Source organism: Gorilla gorilla, chromosome X (assembly GCF_029281585.2).
Source record: "Gorilla gorilla gorilla isolate KB3781 chromosome X, NHGRI_mGorGor1-v2.1_pri, whole genome shotgun sequence".
NCBI lineage: Eukaryota > Metazoa > Chordata > Mammalia > Primates > Hominidae > Gorilla > Gorilla gorilla.
Window position 1 is genome coordinate 27,575,209 of NC_073247.2, and position 15,895 is coordinate 27,591,103.

The 15,895-nt window shown below is 37.8% G+C and overlaps 1 protein-coding gene and 1 pseudogene across 6 annotated transcripts in view; one reads left to right on the forward strand and one right to left on the reverse strand.

Annotated features, from left to right (window-relative positions):
- REPS2 (RALBP1 associated Eps domain containing 2) overlaps positions 1-15,895 on the forward strand; it is a 202,445-nt gene that overhangs the window by 137,179 nt on the left and 49,371 nt on the right. The window lies entirely within an intron of this gene.
- Positions 12,133-12,686, reverse strand: LOC101147138 (chromobox protein homolog 1-like; annotated as a pseudogene).

Below are 15,895 nucleotides of genomic sequence, written 5' to 3' on the forward strand. Positions count from 1 at the left end.
GTGATTATATTAGCTCAGTAAGGGACACAGTACTGTGGCCTGGAGTGCGTGGGGAGGAGTGTATTACAGGAAGGAAGTAGAGACTAGAAGATTCAAGTTGGCTGGCTGGCCAAGAAAAATGGAGACGGGTGGAGAAGGAGTTTGTAGACGGTGTCTTTGGGAAGTCTTAGGAGAACATCCTATTAGGGTGGTAGGGTTAAGACAGATTGCAAAAGATTGTGGCATAAGCAAGGAACTTTGGTGTGGAGAAGTTGTCATCACAAAGTCATTTTGAAATGTCGAAGGTTTAGCAGTTGTTCTGACTGTATGTCACATTTTAAAAAATAATGGTAGTGGCCAGGTGCAGTGGCTCATGCCTGTAATCTCAGCACCCTGGGAAGCCGAGGTGGGTGGATCACCTGAGGTCAGGGGTTCAAAACCAGCCTGGCCAACATGGAGAAACCGCATCTCTACTAAAAATACAAAAATTAGCCAGGCGTGGTGATGTGTGCCTCTAATCCCAGCTATTCGGGAGGCTGAGGCTTGAGCCTGGGAGGGGGAGGTTTCAGTGAGCCGAGATCGTGCCACTGCACTGCAGCCTGGGCAAGGACAGAGTGAGACTCTGTCAACAGATAGATAGATAGATAGATAGATAGATAGATAGATAGATAGATAGATAGATAGATAAAGATAGATAAGATAGATAGATAGAGGTAGAAGAGAGCCAGTTCCAAGATGATAGACTCTTTTTGTAGATTGCCTTCCTCCTAACACACATTTGTATTCTCTCTCTCTCCCCCACCGCATTATTCAGCGCTAATGAAAGTGTGATGGAAACAGCTGCTAGTGAATGAATACTAACTAATCCTGAAAAAAAGATGTGTACTTCTTGAAATTTTAGTTTGATTTACCTGAAAACATATACAGAAACACAACTAGTGATTTCAACCAACATAAGAGTTTTAATAGTAAAATGCTTCGGAGGAATGCATTTGTGTAAATGTAATATGAGAGAGGAAACCAGACACCCATCTTTGACCAAGATTGAATCTCATGCATTTTTGTCACTTAAGTCTGCCCATGTCTCCATCCAGGACCTAGTTAACCCTTATTGCGTATCCTATGGTACAGGAAAAAGGAGTTATTAGTAAACATGGATAAATTTTAGAATCATGAAGTGTCAATGCTAAAAGAGAACTTGAATGTCATCTTGGCCAACTCTCACATATTACCGACAAGGAGACTAAGATCCAGGCAATATAATGGCTTTGTTCTCCATCAGAATCTTTCTTTCCTTTTTTTTTTTTTTTTTTTTTTTTAAGACGGAGTCTCTCTCTGTTGCCCAGGCTGGAGTGCAGTGGCGTGGTCTCGGCTCACTGCAAGCTCTGCCTCCCAGGTTCATGCTGTTCTCCTGCCTCAGCCTCCCGAGTAGCTGGGACTACAGGTGCCCACCACCATGCCTGGCTAATTTTTTGTATTTTTAGTAGAGACGGGGTTTCACCATGTTAGCCAGGATGGTCTCAATCTCCTGACCTCGTGATCCACCTGCCTTGGCCTCCCAAAGTGCTTGGATTACAGGTGTGAGCCACCGCATCCTGCCCAGAATCTTTCAAAGTTGGGAAATCTTTGTTCAGATCTTTGTTGCAGCAGATTTGGTATCAAAGAAAGCTATCTACATTAAATTAATTTGGAGGGCACACCCTACTACTTTTCTACGGGCAATAACACTAATTAATATCTAAAGTTAAAGGATGTATTAAAGAATGAATATGGTAACCTTTGCAAGGCACTCTTTAATGTGTTTTTTTCTGTGTTTCCTTCTATGTGATTTAAAATGTTAGTAGATTTCTCTGAGGTACTTCAGGGAGATAGGAAAGGAGCTTTTGCCTTCATAGATACTTGGAAATAATATATCTATTTTCTTTTTTTAATTTCAAAAATGAAATTATTATTAAAAGCTCTAAATATAGCAAGAATATAAGACAAATAGTATACTGAACATCCAGCTTCAACAGTTAATCAACTGTGTCCCATCTTGTTTCATATCTGTCTTCCCCCACATTATTAATTATACTTTTTTCTACCCTTAGCTTAAAAAAAACTTTATTGAGGTATATAGATCATAAAGTTTATCCATTTTAAGTGTAAAATTTAATGATTTCTAGTAAATTTATCAAATAGTGCAACTTTCACCATAATCCAGGTTTAGGTCATTTTCAGCACTCCAATAATACTCCACATACCTGTTTACAGTTAATCCCCATGCCCAGCCCCAGGCAACCACTAACCTATTTTGTGTTTCTGCAGATTTTCCTTTTCTGAACATTTCGTATAACCGAATATACAATATGGGGTCTTTTCTGTCTGACTTTGTTTACTTAGCATGATGTTTTTGAGGTTCATTCGTGTTGTATCATGTATCAGTACTTAATTCCTTTTTATTGCTGAATAGTATTCCATTATATAACTATATCACATTTTGTTTATCCAGTCTTCAGTTTGACAGACATTTGAGTTGTTTCTGCTTTTTGTCTGTTATGAATAATGCTGCCATTAATATTTGAATACAAGTCTTTGTGTGAACATATGTTTTCATTTCTCTTAGCTAGATATATAGGGGTGGAATTTCTGGGTATGTGGTAAATTTATGTTTAACTTTTTAAGAAATGGACAAATTGTTTTCTAAAGTATCTGCACCATTTTACATTCACATCAGAAATGTATGAGGGTTACTATTTCTTTATATCCTCACCCACACTTATTATCTTTTTGATTATCCTACATCCTAGTGTGTGTGAAGTGATATCTCACTGTGGTTTTGATTTGTATTCCCCTGATGATTAATGATGTTGAGCATCTTTTCATGTGCTTATTAGTTATTCCTGTATTTTATTTGATGAGATATCGTGTTAGTCCGTTTTCACGCTGCTGATAAAGACATACCCAAAACTGGGCAATTTACAAAAGAAAGGTTTAGTTGGACTTACAGTTCCACGTGGCCGGGGAAGCCTCACAATCATGGTGGAAGGCTAAAGGCATGTCTCACATGGTGGCAGACAGGAGAAGAGAGCTTGTACAGGGAAATTCCCATTTTTAAAACCATCAGATCTTGTGAGACCCATTCACTATCACAAGAACACCATGGGAAAGACCTGCCCCCATGATTCAATCATCTCCCACTGGGTCCTTCCCACAACACATGGGAATAATGGGAGATACAAGATGAGATTTGGGTTGGGGACACAGAGCCAAACCATGTCAGATGTCTACTCAAATCATGCTCATTAAAAAATTGGGCGTTTGTCTTATTGTTGAGTTGTATATTCTGTAATTCTTTATATATTCTGGATACAAATCCTTTATCGGATAGATGATTTGCAAATATTTTCCACAGTCTGTGACTTGTCTTTTTGTTTTCTTAATGATATGTTTTGAAGTACAGAAGTTTTGAGTTTTGACAAAGTGTAATGTTAAATTTTTTCCTTTTGGATTGTGCTTTTGATGTCATATCTGAGAAGTCTGCCTAACCCAAGGTCTTGAAGATTTTTTCTTGTTGTAAAATTTTTATAGTTTTAGCTCTTACATTAAGATCTTGAATCCATTTTGATTTAATTTTTGTATAAGGTGTGAGGTAAGGATCTAAGTTAATCTCTTCATATATGAATATCCAGTTATCCCAGCACTATTTGTTAAAAAATACTCTCCTTTTCCTGTTGTCTTGGCACCTTTGTTGAGAATGACTTGTCTGTTAAATATAAGGGCTTATTTTTGGACACTGCATTCTGTTCTGTTGATTTATATGTTTATTTTTATGCTAGCACTATACTGAATGTTTTTTAACACAGGGGAGTCATACATAATCTTGCAAAGAGGTAATCCCACGACTCAGAAGTCTTTAAGTATTTGCTACAATGGCGTATTTTTTAGATAGTATATAGTAGCTTATTTACTTCATTTGTGGTTTGTAGCATGTTCAGAAGGATCCTTTGAGCTCCTTGAGGTTGCAATACTTTTTTGCTTTGAAGCCTTCTGTCATGTTTATTCCCTGAATGTAGAATACCCTCTGTTTAGCTGTTTATCCTCCATCTCTGCATTTTTCTGCTCTACCTGCCCTGTAGGTTCAAAATGTGGTACTGATTACTGCTCGATAGTAGCCTTGTGTCCTTGGCAAGGTCATTTTATTTCTCCAGGTCTTAATTTTCTCATCTGTAAAGTGAAAGAATCAGATTTTATCTCACTACTTTTCTAAACTCAGTCGTTAATATTTTCCTTGTTGAACAGTTACAAGGATGTGTAAGTTAATCTCTTTTAACTGGTGAAAAAGTATATTCTGTTCCATAGAGAATTAAATGAGCTTGTATTTCGGGGGGTGGTGTGTGGTCATCAGGGGATAGAGGCAAGTATTTCTGGAAAGGTGTTCTTGGCAAACATTTTGTTACATACACTGGTGTATATGACATACATGTCCATCACTGTGTATGCTGGGTGATCAAGAGATATGTATAAGGTCATACATGCTTTTATGATTAGAAAGGAGAGAAAGAATGAACAATTTCTGTTACAAAGAAATAGCCATTTTTATGAACTTGCCAAGAAGAGGAATGGTCCTTACTGATGAAATCCTTAAAGCTTTGCATGTGGCTCTTTACTTGATTGATATTTAAAAGTATAGGTCCCACTGGGAGGCTCCTTTCAACATTTTCCTTTCCTTGAGTGTTTTTTCCTCCCTTTGGTATTCGAATGCTTTTATTTTCTTCACATAAAATATTCCTAGTTGGGGGGATGGGAGCCCCTTTCCACAGCTGAAGTTATTCCAAGTTTTGTTCCCCCTGAAGAATCGGCTCTCTGTTCCTGAAGCTTTCAATGGCCACATCTGCTGCTTTATTTCCACTCAATAAGTTGGAATATATTTTCGTTTAGTTATTGATTAGGGGCTATGTAAAAATCTGAAGGAAATTAGTAAATAGTAATGTTTATGAATAATGTTTTACCTAGAAATTTCTAAGCGTAATGAAATAAGAGGATAAAAATTGTTAGAGGTTGGAGTTTTGGATGAAGATACCAGGAAGCAGAGATCCAATAAATCAGTATCAGAATCTGCATGTCTTTCAATAAACTTAAGAAATTGTTTTAAACACTAGGAATTATTAGTCTGTCTTCTGAATTTAGGATTAAATGACAGTTTCTTTTCCTGAAGTTTTTAATGTGGTTTTCAGGATTGGGGTATTTATTATTTTCCTTTGGATTACACTTATAAAAATTTTTGGCTGGACAAAGCCTTGCTGATATCTAGTATCCCACTTTATTAACTATAACACTTGACGAATAAACCTGCAATTGCTTGACGAATATGGTCACTTTTTAAAGTATGTGGGAACAACATTCTTCTCCTGTCTTCTTGCCTTCTTTTCCCTCCCAGGAAAGCAGCTGTTACTATTAACAAGTATATTGTCATCTCTTGCAACTGCACACTAGATTATTCAGCTATTTTTTTTTCTTTTTTTTTTCCTTTGCCTTCCACCATGCGATCAAAGTATTTTTTAAATTTCACTTTGCATGAAGGTGTACTTTTTCTTTTGACTGATTAGGGCATACTGGATAAAATATTTGGATCCAATTTTAAGTCAAGAGCAGACTGAAAATATTGTAAGAGAAGATTTTTAAAATTAAATTTAATTCCAATTTTCAACCACTGTGCGAGTACCTACTAAACATAAGGCAGTGTGTTTAGGTGCTGTGGGAGACAAAAAGATGAATTAGACAAAATTGATAGAATGTAGCTAGATTAATATCTCCCACCATTAAAGGAAAGGAACACAGAATTATAAATGCAAGGAAGAGATTTTTCAGCAGCAACCGAACAAGGAAAAATGCATGAGTGAATGCTATATATAATTTTTTTTTTTTTTTTTTTTTGGAAAGAGTGGCAACCAAGGGAAACCTGAGGCTTTGGGTGCACTTCTGACTCTGCCTGCTTCCTTACAGAAGCTGTGTGTGTGAGTAGGCAAATCTTGAGAGTTCTCATCGAGACCCTAGGTCTAGAGCAAAGTGAAATGAATGAGTACTTGTAATTTTCCTTTTTCTTGACTAAGTGGAAATGACTTCAGGAAAGAGAGCTGGAAAAGTAAATAATCATAGCTGATATCCTGATATTGTAGAGGGGAAGGCCCAGAGCTTCATGCTGAACTGGGGACAAACTGAAGTCTGAGAAGTTCCTCCAAGGCCATTGATAGAACTCCAAGACTTAGGAGAATGCGCTCTGCTGCAGGGTTTTAAAATGTTGATTATTTTGGTATTTCCTTCGTAATTCTAAATAGCATATTTGTGTAACTTCTTGTAGACTTCAATTTTTGCCATCATCTTCCCTCCCCCAGTATCTTTCTCCTCCACCCTTCCAATATAGTTATAATTTTGGTTAGATTAATATTTAGTGTTTATATTATTATTGTTATAGCCATGTAAGACATATAGTAAATTACTTTTTTTTTTTACTTGCACAGGTTTTTGTTTGCCTTGGAGTGAATAATCAACTTGTTTCTTTTCAAAGTACTTGCCCTTGATTCAACCACAGACGTCTTCAATTTTCCAGAGTTCCTCTTATGAAATTCTCACACCTCAGGTGTTCTGTCAGTTTCAGCTTTTTGAAGCAATAGAAACTGATTGTCTTCAATGCCTGGTACATAGTTTTCATCATGGGATCTCTCTACACTGTCATCCAAGGATTCCCTTCCTCTTTTTCCCATGTTGGATTTCTTTTATTACTGTATCCTGTGTCTTTCTCTTTCTTTGTTTACTTTCTTGTTTTGGTGAAGCACATCCTTCAGCAGCTTCCTTAGAAAGGGTGCATGGAGCTCAATTTGAGACCCTGAATGTCTAAAAATGTATTTAATTGTATCACCATGCAGACTGCTAGTCTTGGATATACAATCATCAGTTGGAAATAAGTTTTCTTTAGAATTTTGATGGAATTGTGCCAATGGATTCTAGCTTCTAATGATATATGAAGAAGTCTAAAACCATTTGGACATCTGATCCTTTGTATATGACTTGCTCTCTTCTCCTATGCCCTGCTGAAAACTTGTAAATTATTTTGACTCTAGTACTTTGAAATATCATGATATACCTTGTCATGAGGCTGTTTTCTTCCATTGTCCTGGATATTCAGTGAGTCCTTTAAATTTAGAAACTCATATTCTTCATTTCTGGGAACTTTTATTGAACCATTTAATTGATTATTTTTCCTGCCGTTTTCTCTGTTTCTCTTTGTGGATCTTTTATTTGGCTACTACCCTATTTTCTGGAAGATCTCCTCAGATTATTTTTGACCTTTCTATTCTCTTTCTGCTATCTTACTTTTAATTTCCAAGTATTCTTTTTGTTTTGTTTTGTTTTCTGAATGTTCTTTTTAAATAGCATCCCATTATTTCATCTTAGCAAATAGCATTTCTTATGTCTTACTGAGACTTTCTCTGGTGACTCTAGTTAAAATTTCATCTGTCACTCTCTACCCCATTGTCTCTTTTCTCAGTAGAATATGAGCTTCATAAGGGTATAGCTTTTTTTTTCCTGTTTTTCCCATGGATATTTTCCCAATACCTTGAACAATACCTCCCACATAGTTAGTGTTTAAATGTTTCTGGAATAAACTTAATGATCATTCTGATGATATTAATAATATATATTTTAACATTTTCTCCTAGTAAAGGTCTAGTCTGTTTCTTTGAGGTCATTTCTTCCTGTTTTTATTGATCCCTACCTTAGGTTAGAACATTTTCTGCAGATATCTGGTAATACTTAGTTATCCACTTATATTTAATAATGAAGGATAAAAAGTTGCTTGGAATATATGAGCAAATTGATGGAAGTTGCCAGCTATTGGCTTCATGGTAGAATGGTCTGGCCAGGCCGTCCTGTTGGAGATCCCTTGATATCAACTCTTCAGATGTCTCTTCCTGGCTGATCTGATTCTCTGGAACACATTCTGCTAATCTCTGGAAGGAAGCAGCAGTCTGGGAGCAGAAGGGAAGAAGGCTGGAAGAATCTCAGCATCCAAAGTGCATATTTTTACTGAATCTGTCTGTTTTCAGCATGGCCCTCATGCCTTCATCTGGGCCTGGTGCCTTCCCTGAAAAGAAAACTATATCTAGCATTTTGCTGGAGTGAGAAACATGCTGAAACTGTGCAGAATGTGGGAGAAAAAACTGCTCCTAAACTGCTTCAATCAGTCTTTTTTTTTTTAATGAGGATGGAACATAATCCTATAGATTTTAAGATAGTTTAAAGAACTATTTGTTGATCAGTTACTGTATTTTGAGTTATCAGGTGAGACAGGTATAAGGCATAGCTACTACAGCAGAGGGGACTGTAAGAGTAGGGCCCCTGAAGCCAAAAACAGCATGAAGAATAGCTAGAACCAGATCCTGAAGGGTCTTGTCAAAGTATGCCCTTTTCCTGAAGGGTAGGAAATAAATCCACTATTAGTTCATTGCTTTAGGTTTTTATTGCTTTCCTCATTTTACCCTTACATTCAGAGGTGTTTGATGCCACCAATTCCTGAGAACTGGGGGGCTTCTGTGGTACAAATTGGTTACTCCCTGCTTTCTCAGATCTGTCTAGTCAGCTATTAGTTGCTCATCTGTTTTCCCAGTTCCAAATTTAAACAAGAGCATTTAAACAGTTCTCTTCATTTTTGTGTTAATGAGTTAAGAGTGAGATTAGTTACATGTATTTGAACTGCTGTCTATACTCAAAAGTCTTTGGATAGGACATTTAATAAAACGTTGGGTCATACACAAGAAACAAGGAATTTTACACAGTATCAAGCCAAGATTTTAGTTTAAAGTGGTCCCAGGTTGATAGTACCCTCAGATTTCTGGCAGAAGCGATAGAGGGAAGAGGAATTCACTTTCCACAAGCCTCAAAGTTTTCCTGTAGGTAAAGTTCCAAGGAATTTGAGTTTAGAGTCACAGGTTGCTAAACACACTAGGAAATGAAGCACAATGAGCAGGAACAAACAGGAAATACAAAGCCCTCAGATATTGAAATTATATAAATATGTTGAAAGAAAAGAGGAAGAAAATGAGTGGCCAAGAAATTATAAAAATGAAAAAAACATTTTCAAAAAAGACCAAATAGAACTTCTAGAAAAGAACAATTCTGTAACATAAACTCGAAGACTGGATTTTGTTAGACATTAAGAATGACTAAAGAGGGAATTGGTTACTTGGACAGTAGATCGTAGAAAATTATCTAGAACACAGTACAGTTAGAAAGCTCTTGAAGGAGAGGGGAGAGAAAAATGGTAGAAATACAACATTTAAAGAATCACTGAGAATTGACCAAAATTAATGGGTTGCTACATGGTTCAGAAATTCCAGTGAAGCTCAAGCAAGTGATAAAATTATGTTAGAGAAATACATGTGCAGACATAGGATAAAGTTTGATATTTCAGAGTACCCAAAACAAAGAGGAGATCTTAAAAGCAACCAGAGAGAAGATGGGCCATCTAACAAAAGAGTGATTTGACTGAGAGCTGGCTTCTTAATAGCAATAGTAGAAACCAGAAGGCAGTGGAATGTTACCGTCGATGTGCTGGGAGAAAATAGCTGTCAATTTAGAATTCTATACCCAATTAAATCCTCTTTCAAGAGGGGAAAAATGACTTTTCAATCAAATAAACTAAGTTTGCTACTAATAGACTTCTCAATTAAGGAAATTCTAAAAGACATACTTTAGACATCATAAAATAAACTGTAATGGAAATTAGGAAGCTTTTAGCACTGAGTGATAATATCACAAATAAAAACCTATGATATTCTACTAAAGAGGTACTTGGAAAAAATTTATAACCCTAAATGCTTACATTAGAAAATAAAAGCTACAAATTAGTGAACTAAGCAACCAATTTAAGATAGAAAAAAAACAAGATAAGCCCAAAGAAAGTAAATGGAAGAAGATAAGCAGCATTAATAAGACAGAAAGCAAGCATACAATACAGAGGCTCAAAAAAGTTAAAAGTTGGTTTTTTGAAAAGAGTAACAAAACTGACAAATGCCAGCTGAGATTAGTGAAGGAAAACTGGAGTATGAGGAATGGGAAAAGACAATTACACATGCAGAGATTAAAATAATAATAAGAGGGGGGTATGGACACCCTTATGCTAATAAATTTGAAATTTTAGGCAATGAATAAATGCCTAGAAAAATATCATTTATCAGAATCGACTTAAGAATTAGAAAGTCTGAAGAGTCCTATAACAATTCAAGAAGCAGAATCATAGTTTAAAATCTTGTTTAAAGAAAACTCCGGGCTCAGGTGGCTCTCCTGGGAAAATTTTTATTTGATATTCAAGAAAAAATTTGCAATCTTATACAACCTATTTAAGAGTATAAACAGGGCATGGTAGGGGGTTGGGGGTGGTGCTCTCCACCTGAATGAAGCATAATAGAGGACCATATGAGAAAGGAAATCACTTGCAGGTCTCACTCATGAAGGTAGTTGCAAAAATCCTAAACAAAATATCAGCTAACCAAATCTAGCAGATATAAAAAACTTACCAAGTTGAGATTATCCCAGGTCTGCAAGGGTGTTTTAATATTAGACAATCCAGAATGTAATTTACCACATTAACAAATTATAAGGAAAAAATAATACCATAATCTCAATGGCTAGAGTTACAGCTCTGATTAAAATCCAACAACAAATTATCCTGAAAAGAAGTCTCAAAATAAGGATAGGAATTTTCATAATAATCTATTTTTTTCAGGGATTATATATCTATAGTTTTATTAAGACAAAAACTGAGAGTGTGGTGTGAAGTTTACATTCAAACAAAGTTTTCAAAGAAATCTAACACATGCCTAAAAAGATTTTACAATGTAGCTCTAGATCCAAGTCTAGATAATATCAAGAACTGATGGATCTCATGACTCAAGACAGAGCATTTTGGGTATCAGTTACTTCTTAGGATTTGTTAAAAAATGGTTTTGTGTGTGTGTGTGTGTGTGTGTGTTTTAAAGTGAACCACTGCCCAGTATGAAAGTTTAATCTCCTGAGACCAAGGCTTTTGAAATCACTCAACTCTTGAGTCAATTCAGTGAAACTTGTGCTGTCAGTGACTGAACTCTGCCACCAATGGTTTCAGAGTTCAAAGCTCAAAAGAGAATGGCTCCAAAAGTTGTCCCAACTAAGAGCATGGGCCCTTTACTTCCCTCCTGTCTTATCTCCTCTACCACCCTCTTCCCCTTCCCCAACACCTCAGCCAGTGGCTAGGATGAACAAGCTGATATTTATAACTTTATTATTGGAAAAGAAAGGGTCTTCTAATTTCAGGAATTAGCACCTCTGAGGCAGAATGATCTGCTTGTACTGTATACTCTCCAATAAAAGACCTTCCTTCCTCAGTCAATTTCCATCTCCAAAATGGCAACTCTGGTAACTTATTAACTGGCTTAGTCCTTTGTGAGACTAAGTACATTAAGTTTAGGCAGGGAACACCATGGCTTATAGATTTCAGACTTTCACAGCTTTTAAAGTCTCTCACAGTCCGTATTTATGGTGCCAGTGACATTTTTTTCAAAGGTAAAATATTCTGGACATAGAAGCAAATCATTAGTTTTCTGTTCTTTGCATTGCTTCACCATGTCCCCTATCAGGCCCCAAATTTTAATCAAAATGATGCTACCCATCTCCCTTTCCACCCTCCCCATTCCTCCCTCTCCCACATAATACACCAGTAATAGCCAAAAACTACACATGTGCTATGCTGTAAAAATGTAGAGTTAACACTATTGGGAAGAAAGTTGTGCGTTGCGGAGATGCTCTTTGATTATCTACAGTATTTTTTTGCTCTCCCACACACCCAGTTCTGCAAGTTTTGTCCTTCATAAAGGGCCCTTTGCTTTTTCTCAGCAAAGTGCAGAAAAGGTTGCCTTGAAGCACTTATCCCCCTTCCCCTCCACTGGGATGGGTGTGCAAATTATACAGCTTGGAACGGCTTTAAAACACTTGGGCTGCTGCAGGGCACAGAAACGATACTGGCTCTTCAAAGGGCATCTTCTCAAGCTACCTCTATGGTGTCAAGACAAGTAGAACTTCTTTCCTTCCCACCTGAAACCCACAGTCAGATGTGACAGAGGCTGGTACTCAGGAGAGTTAATTCTTGTCATCTGTTTTGTCATCATCCTCTTTGGGGTAGGAATGCCACGTCAGCCTTTCCTCATAGAAGGATATGACAACCCGTGGGCATTTGACATTGACTTCCTTGGCAGGGACCAGGTCAGCCTCATCAGAATTTTTACCTTTCATCAGGAACATGAGCTCTCCACTGGAGTCTGTAGCTCCAATAATCTGCTCCGGCTCCAAACCCTGAGCAAAGCCTCGTGGCTTTTCTGACTCTTCTTTCTTCTTCTTTGGTTTGCTCTCCTCTCTCTTATCTTCAGAATCAGAATCAGCTTTGTGCTTGCCTCCCTCTGATTTGTCTATCTCATGTGCTGTTTTCTGTGACGGCAGAAACTCATGAGGTCAGGGCAATTCAAGTTCTCTTCTGGCTCCCATGTGTTGTCCTCATCTGAGAATCCCTTCCACTTTAGGAGGTACTCCACTTTGCCCTTTACCAATCGACGGTAGAGAACTTTTCCCACCACATATTCCTGTTCCTCCTCTTCTAGCACCTCCTCCACTTTCTTCTTGTTTTGTTTTTTCCCCATAGCATGTGCCAACTTTCTGGTGTAAAGGGTGATGCTGCTCAGAGCAGTGCCCAGGAGCCGGAAAGGAATCGGTGCTGCGCTATTGGCGCATTGGGTCGGCCAGGGCTGTGGCGCTCAGAAAAGCAGCAAGGGTAGCTGCAAAGGAGCCCCTTGCTGAAATGGTGTACCGCAGGCCTCGGCTAATGGCCCTCCTCTCAGCCGAACAAAAGAGCCCCGCACTCTGTGCTGCCCACTGCCCACTGCCTGCACCGCCTTCATAATCTATTAAAGGGTATCTACAACATACCTACAGCAAACACCAACACCATACCTTATGGTGAGCTAGTAAATGCTCCCCTTTGAGATCAAGAGAAGACAACAATGCCCATTATCACCATTTAAATTCAACTTTTACAGTAGATAATTCTAACTAGGTAAGACTGGAAAAATAAAAAACGTGGCAAAGGTACTGAAAAGAGGAAACAAAGCTGCTCTTAGTATTTGTTTAATATGGTTGGGCACAGTGGCTCATACCTGTAATCCCAACACTTTAGGAGGCCGAGGTGGGAGGATTGCTTGAGCCCAGGAGTTTGAGACTGCAGTGTTAATGATCATGCCACTGCACTCCAGCCTGGGCAACAGAGTGATATCCTGTCAAGTATAATATTTTTGATATAAATGTGGGGGCTTCCCCCCAAAAAATGCTCTCAGAATTTAATGAGGAAAATAACCTATGCCAACTCTTGTTTTTTTTTTCTTTTCTTTTTTTTTTTTTTTTTGAGATGGAGTCTGGCTCTGTCACCCAGGCTGGAGTGCAGTGGCATGATCTCGGCTCACTGAAAGCTCCACCTCTTGGGTTCACGCCATTCTCCTGCCTCAGCCTCCCAAATAGCTGGGACTACAGGCACCCGCCACCATGCCTGGCTAATTTTTTTTTGTTTTTGTATTTTTAGTAGAGATGGGGTTTCACTGTGTTAGCCAGGATGGTCTCGATCTCCTGACCTCGTGATCTGCCCGCCTTGGCCTCCCAAAGTGCTGGGATTACAGGCGTGAGCCATCGCGCCAGGCCTCTATGCCAACTCTTACAATGAGAGATTCAGAATGAACAACGGACACATACCTGTGATACTGTTTTGTTGCTTGAAGCTCAATTGTGAGAAATTAAAACAGAATTCCATATTAAATGGCCTCAGTCTTTTACCCTATTTCTTCTTCATATTTGGGGCAATTTCTGATAAACCACAATAAATGATGTTGTAGGTGACATGCTTTTATCTAAAAGTGTATTCAGAAATAGACCCACACATCATCTTTTACAAGAGCAGGGCATTTGTCTTTAAAAAAAATTAAATCATACAAAAGAACTTAATGAGATCCGAATCAGGATCTAAATACTGTTTCTAATAACTCTCAAGGCAGTGAGTAGGGACAGTCAGCCACAGGGCTCACCTGGTTGGTTCCTCTCTCTCAGGGGTCACTGTCTTTTGTTGCCTGATTTTCTAGTGCCTTGAAAACTGTTGTTTCATATTTTTTTTTCTATGTGTTTTTGGTTGTTTTAAATGGGTGGTTAAATCTGCTCTCTGTTACTTCATCTTGGCTGGAAGCACAAGTCAATTTAATTAAATGGCTCATCATTTCTTGTATAGTCCTCTTTTTTGTTAATAAAGAGTTGTTTTAACACACATTAATACAATTGCTTGGCCTTTCCCTTAGAAGTTTGCGTAGATTTATTTTATTTTATTTTATTTTATTTATTTATGAATGAGACAGGGTCTCACTCTTTTGCCTAGGCTGGAGTGCAGTGGCACAATCATGGCTCACGGAAGCCTCAACTCCTGGGTTCAAGTGATCCTTCCGTCTCAGCCTCCCAAGTAGGTGGGACTACAGGTGTGCACTACCACGCCTGGCTAGTTTTTGTATTTTTTGTAGATAAGGGGTTTATCCATGTTGCCTATGCCGGTCTCAAACTCCTGAGCTCAAGGGATCCGCCTACCTTGGCCTCCCAAAGTGCTAGGACTACAGCATGAGGCACCGTGCCTGGCCTGTTTCATTTGTTTTGAAAGTAACTGTTAATTTTAAAGGTCCAGTCTGTGAGGATCTAAAGAATAGGAGCCCTGAGATGAATAATTCCTGAAGGCTTTCAGCATTCTCTCCTGCTGTGTGCTTTGTTATTGACAGCTGTTCAAGGTCTCACCACCTCTGGAGTTTTAACCCACCGATGTGTTTCATAAATTTTAATGAAAGACAGATAGAGAGAAATCATAGATAGGCCAACATGATTGTACCATATCCATGCACTGGCTCAAAATGAAAATCTCTGTGATATTACCCTGAGTTACATTTGTGGAACACACCAAACTCCGTCTTCTAGCTTGTCTGATCCAGCTAGCTAAGGGAAATCAAAAGTAATTTGCAAAATCTTTTATGTTCTTTTATGTTCTTGGTACATTGTTCTGATTTATTTTTTAAGGCACAGAAAATTGTCCAAATGCATAGTACAAATTTGCAACTAAACTACATACAGTTATTTGGACGATGGTGTTTTTCTAAGGAGTTTGTAAAGAATGTGGTTTAACTTGCCAGTGTGTAATGCTAAACTTATTTCTTGTGTGTTATTATGAACTTTATTTATAATTTCATAGCAGCTGTTTATTTTCATTGCTAAGGTACAATTCAGATGTTCTTGGCTTAACTCAGTATTCTCTGTATCTCACAAAATTTAAAATTAGACTGATACTTTGTAAAGATTCTTCAGATGTGGCCAGATTATTTTAGAAACAGCTTTAGTTATCCCTGATAATAAATATTAGAGAGAGAAAAAGAAATTGAGGTCTTTGAAGAATCCCTAAATATCATTTCAGTCTATCACTGTCAGCCTCCCTCACTGCTTTCAGATCCATTCCCAGGAGCATTTACAGGGTGGCCAAGCTTCCTCATTTGGGTTCCAGCTCTCTTAGTTTCTGTAGCCTACTCATTGAGCTAATGAGCAGTGTAGTGGCCGAGAGCTAGGGAGAAATATGAGAGAAATCAAAGAAGACCCTTTCTGACTTTTGCCCTAGATTGTTTGAAACTAAATAACATTAGAATAATGAGGAATTGACCACCTTTCCCTTGTTGCGTTTTAGGTGTCTTTTCTGTACCATTTTATTATGTCGTCTTAATCATAAATGCCTACATAAATACTTGAGTTCGAGTTAGGATGACAATGAAAAAGGGATTAGAAATAACCT